Source organism: Dermacentor variabilis, chromosome 9, assembly GCF_050947875.1.
Source record: "Dermacentor variabilis isolate Ectoservices chromosome 9, ASM5094787v1, whole genome shotgun sequence".
NCBI classification, from domain to species: domain Eukaryota; kingdom Metazoa; phylum Arthropoda; class Arachnida; order Ixodida; family Ixodidae; genus Dermacentor; species Dermacentor variabilis.
This window is the reverse complement of record NC_134576.1, coordinates 46,989,375-46,995,346: the sequence shown is the minus strand read 5'-3', so window position 1 is coordinate 46,995,346 and position 5,972 is coordinate 46,989,375. Positions and strand designations below refer to the sequence as shown.

General features: G+C 44.0%; 1 long non-coding RNA gene across 1 annotated transcript; it reads right to left on the bottom strand.

Moving 5' to 3' along the window:
* Positions 1–493: 493 nt before the first annotated feature.
* Positions 494–5,000, bottom strand: LOC142558003 (uncharacterized). The gene is made up of 3 exons (XR_012822912.1): positions 4,846–5,000; positions 3,347–3,382; positions 494–694 (listed from the first exon to the last, which is right to left on the bottom strand). It is a non-coding gene; the product is annotated as an uncharacterized LOC142558003 (long non-coding RNA).
* Positions 5,001–5,972: the final 972 nt, after the last annotated feature.

Here is a 5,972-nt window from a genome sequence, read left to right as displayed (position 1 = left end):
CTGTTTCACATTTCAGAACCTGGAGAGCTGTTTTGACTTCTGCAATTTGGTGAACATGCTCCTGCTCGAGCTGAGCAGTAACCACACTTGAGCATACCTTCTCCGCAATTCGCGTATTAGAATAACATTTTCAGGCTAACTAAACATGTCCTCCATGCCAATAGATTTGGAGCGTGCTTCACAAACAACTATTCCTTGCAATGACAGCCAAGTAACACTGCTAATGCGCAAATGCAGCTCATTTTATGTGGTGGAGCCACTAAAAACTTTCAGCAGTGAAGGCAGCTTTTAAATTTTAGAAGCATTTGAGTATGGCGGCATTACGCACTTAAGATCGTATGAACAGTCATTCCAAATAGTAGGCTATTGTTGCACACAACTGCACACACGGGCTACTTGAAAGTCGTTTGTTATGCCAATGGCAAGTTCATAATCTTAGAAAAAAATGTGAATGTAAAAATGCAACCAGAAAGGATATATGGTACTTGCCTATAAAAGCACTGACCCTGGTGGGGTCAAGAGCCTTTTTTGCCCCTTGGTGTTATTTCCAAAGCCCAAATGGCCCATGAGCTCCTCCTCTGTGAACACATGGTGAAGCAAGGCCCTTGCAAACTTTCCTGGTCCACCATGGCAGGCCATGGCAAGCTGTGCCAGGATAACCTTCTCAATGTGCACTCCTTCAACCTATGTGAACCTGCATGTTTAAGTAAATGTTAGCAAAACAGTTTTAAGCCTTTCAAGCACATTCACACAACAGCCCTACTGCAAATAAATTACAAAAGTACCTGTTGCAAATCTAGATTGCTAAACTTGACTTCTTACAAGCTTCTTATGCTGTCTGGACGCCACATGTTTCAGAAAAACAAGCCAGCACAAAGAAGAATAATAAACCAAAGTATCCAAACATCTAGTACTTGAAAAAGGGGAGTACCAGCGAAACATAAATGACACGCACACAAGGAAACGGCATTAGACACGGACGGACGTTGGGATGGACCAGCATCCGTCCCTGTCTAACGCCTTTTACGTGTGTGCGCGTCCTTTGTTTTGCTGGTACCCCCCTTTTTCAAGTTTATCATGCACCAACTGGCCCAAGAGCTTGCGCTAATGCACATCTAGTACTATTTATTGTGATTACCATTCTTAGGATACTTCATATTTTCAGGTGTTTGTCTCTATTTTCCCATCCATTTGTGTCAATAGGTAGTCCATGGTCTAATGGGGAGACTGGGCTATGTTGAGGGAAGAGTTCAAAATCAACCGTTGGAACAGCTTGGGTGACTGGGTATGCGACCTTGAGCATATGCCACTTTTCAATGAATCTCCTTCCCGCTATCTTGGGCAACTGCTGCTGCTTGTGTTGGCAAGCAGCATTAGGAGCTCAAAGAGGGACATGATTGTCGATCATTACTAAGATTACCACTACACGTCACGTTAGCTTGCTGTGCTGCAGAAGCAATATGTGAGATTCCACTCCACTGTATGAAATGTACATAAGCTGCAAGGACAGTATGTGCCAACCACCACCTCAATTAAATTAATCGACTCGCAAAGCACAGGCTGCACAAGATCACGGAGTGAACTCAGAAGTTTGTGGACAGTCAGTTGATGTCCATATCAGGGACCTCTAGGGAGACTCAGTCATTTCCTCGGTGTGCATCATCGTGCCGTCATACATTGTATTACAATTCTGTCTGTCTCGTTGTACCACCGTTCTAATAGTCATCACGTATCACCACAATTCAAAATATGAATAGACACTTATATCTACTGTTTATTTAATCTTTATGGAGAATACTTTGAGCATGAGTTTTTGCAAAGATCATGAATTCTACAGCTTAAAGGAGCACTAAAGCAAAATTAAATTAATTAAATTCTGGCGTTTTAAGTGCCAAAACGACAATCTGATGTTTAGGCACGCCTTAGTGGGGAACTCTGGACTAATTTTTACCAAATCAGGCTGCAAGGTACCTGGGCAGTTTTGTATTTCACCTCCATCAAAATGCGGTTGTTTGATCCTGTGACCTCGTGCTTAGCGGAGCTGTGCCAACACCCCTAAGCAACTACAGCATGAAAGCACTAAAGAGAAAAATTATTTTAGATGTATCTGTACATGACCTTCCTACAATTCAAGAGATTCACTCATACCGTGACAAGAGGCTGAGTAAACTGTAAAAGCAGCAAGAGGAAAGATTGGTGGCAGTGCTGCTTTGAAGTTACCACACCCGCTTGCTGTGACGTCATGGATTTTGATGATGTCTGTTGAGGTGTAGCAATTTTTTTTACAAATAAAGATGTTCTTCATCGTATTCCAAAAACCCAAAATAAAAAGCGCCAAGAACTTTTACAGAACCAATACAGCCCAAGTTTGAAAAAATACTTGGAATCCATGATGTGACAATGAGGTGTCAGCACAAAGATTTTGGGGCGATACTCACAAAATTGAACTTTGAGCTTTATTTTCTCTAATAATCAAACAACTACCAAGAAAGTTACAGAAGTAGTTATTTAAGACGATGCTTTATTTTAAATTCATTTAAGGTGTCATTAGTGTCCCCTTAATACAAAACAAGGAATGCACTTGGCTGCGTAATAGGTTAACATGCATCACTGGTTCTCATTAAGGTAGGATTATCAGTATAGCAAAGGGCATGCACTGGCTGCTCCAGAGGGGAGCCCTTCCACTTCCCCTCAACCTCCCAATTTCCAATTTCTTTATGAGCAGTGATGCAATTTCTGTATCTTAACGAGACATAATGCCAAGGAGAATAAAAATGCCATGCTGGCTACATACAGCATGTGGTGACCGGCACTTCACACCGTCCAGCTCGACATCAACCTTTTTTGGAATTTGGCCCTTGAAATGTAGAAAGCCTCGATCACTGCTCGTTTTTTCAGCCAACTTTCTCAAGGGGTGCTGCTGTTCTGGTTTGATACCTCTAGCTGTGCACTGCTGTATGACATAGGTCATAATACCTTCATTCTGGTAAAACTAGAAAGATGTGCACTCATGCAGACCACTAATGTCCACACTAAGTTTCTGAACGCCCCTCTCATATCAGGCATATACACTGAAAAAGGCACATTCTGCGTTTAATATGTTCACAAGTGGCACTGAAATTCACTCCCAGTCCCGGTGCAGTTGCAAAGTCTTTAAGCTGAATGCTTAAAGGCACCATGTCTCCTAATGAAGGCACTCTGTGCCAATTGATCACTGGAGCAAATGCGTTGCAGTTGCATCAGCAATGTTGTTGTTTTTTCTGCTTCCTGCAATACATTTTCACGGTATCACTGTATTTGATCATCGTGACGCTACAGAATGGATGGCCAAAGAATTCACTTTTACCGTTCCAGCGGGGGCCTCTCCCAGCTCATTTTGAATCTGAAAAAAGATGTCACTATTAAAACGTGAAGCCACGATGCAGCAAAAGCGACAATCAAAAGAGCTACATGGACCATTAGGCTGACATAAATGGACGGATACAAATGACTAGTCATTGAATACACTAAAGTGTGGCCGCTCTTGCCAATGGCAGTGTGAGCTTGTCAAAAAATTTATTTCACATTCCTCTAGTTACTTTAAACATTATTTCCACGCATCTACTTAACTGTTATGGCCACATATAAGAGGCAGCTCCTTCATATAAAACCAGTGTAACATTCTTTTACTCCCCGTCTACCTGATGCTACTGAAGTTTTGCTTACTCTCAAAGAAAGAATTTCACAAAACTGCTCTTTCGACAAAGCATTATTCCAAGCTTGTGGCAAAGTGTCGTGATTTAGTTCACAACGATGCGCTCCCCTTTCAATCTGTTCACTGTATAGTGCTCTGATTCAAAGCAAAAATAGCTTTTCGACATAACTAGCTACTTCTATGGTCACAAGAAACAATGCTAATTATTGATGTTTATGTTGTCGATAACGTATACATGCCGCCTCGAAACACAGTGGGACGACAACGCAGATATGCCAGGCATCTCGTTCCTTTACTGATTTTAAAACTATTGTTAAATCAGTTACTGAAGTGCCATGAAATCTGCCTTTCCGTGAATGCAAAGAGCGCCTACGCGAAGCCGTTTGGGCGAAGCACTCGATGGCGTCGAACGGAGAAGATGATAAAAGAAAGTTGAATGCGCGCGACCTGGGGGAAAACAAAACACACGCGGTTGGCAAGGCGTATAACTCGATGATTTCGCAGCACTCTGTGGCATCACCCCTATTGTATCTCACGTATCGCATGTACACCCTTGAAATTCTTTATTATTATTGCGCGACAGCCTCCTCTGTTTTCCGATCGCGCGAACATCGGCCGCACGGCGTGTCAGATAGTAGCTTTGAAGCACCGCGGAGTCACTCGATCCTGAAGGGAACAGCGCAACAGAATACACTTTCGCCAATCCCACCGCACCCCCCCCCCCCTTTTTTTGCTGAAAGCTCGCTCACACGCCTTGTACTAGCGTGGCGCAAACGAAATATCTTCGATTACAGTACAGATCGGATGGTTTCACGTCGCATTGTTTTGCGCTCATTAATAAGGCTAACTCAATCGGTGCTCGAACACCGTATCAGAAATCATGGCGTACAACATGCCCTGTTTTAGGTGGCACCACATAGCTGCCTTACGCCACCATAAGCGGAGTGTAAAGTTAAACCAGGACAAAACTCCACGTTATCTACCACAAATCTAGTGCTGTACAACCCATTCTCGCAACGGAAGGATAGTACTAGGAATGAAAACTAGAAAAGAGGCGCGCGGAAGACACGCACAAGCGCTGAAATCATTTCCCCGCTTCCGTTCACCGCGTCGCAATGGACGAACAAGGGGAATTCGAAACACTCACTCACCCTTGATGTCGCTGAGTCGGAGGCGATCATGGCGATCTTCGAGGCAACAAGTCCATAAAAAGCGAGCAATACGCAGGAACATTCCAAAGATGTCACAGCGAAGCACACAAAGAACACAGAAAACGCAGGAAACTCTCACGCAAACGGCGTGCACGAACTCGCCGGAATGCGGCAAGCATCAACAGCGCAAACGCGCAATCATACATGTACACTCATACAAATACACGCTTATATTATCATAAATTGTACTATTGGATAACAAATTATGTAATTTCATGTTATTACTGAACAATTGTTGCGGTTTGCAAGTGTATAAAAGTTTTTGCTTCGCTTCTTTGATGAACTACTTTCTTTAGCGCAGTAACGCAGTGCACCGGCCGGAGCTAATGGCATGCGCGGGAAAAGGCGCCAAATTCAAACGTCACAAACGCCGCGCTAATTTGTGCGCGCACAGTTTTCGTCGTTTGGATAAAAAAAAAAAAAGTAATGCGTGCCGCAACAATACGAACTGAACTATTGACCAGAAAAGTACAGAAACGTCGCTGTTTGTGCTTCTTATTTCGACGTCATGGCAAACTGCAGGCGGTCTGTCGTCCCATTCTTTGAACATTTGTGCGTGTGCTCCTGCGCTGTGCGATTTGTCACCGAGAACGTATAGCGGCGCAGATTGTGCTTGGTGGCCGAGCAGACTCCGAACACATTCGCCAGCACCCCGTCTAGGTCACAGAAAAGAATTTGGCCTCCATGTGAAATATGAGCACCATGTCGTACATATCGGCCAAGCTTTTCGTTTCGTTCTGTATAGCGCGCTAACGGGTAAGCGAAATGCACTCTGTAAAAACGATGTTCACTCCTTTCTCCGCCGCACCCACCGTGGTGGCATAGTGGCTGAGGTGTTGCTCTACTAACCCGAGTGCTTGGGATCTAATGCCGGCCGCGGCGGCTGCATTTCGATTGGGGTGAAATGCAAAAACGACCGTGTACTGTGCGTTCGGTGCAGGTTAAAGGACCCCAGATGGCAAAAATAAATATGGCATTTCTTACTACGGTGCGGCTCATAATCAAAGCGTGCTTTTGGCACGTCAAACGCCAGACTTGAATTTTGTTAACGTTCCCCGCCACCTTGA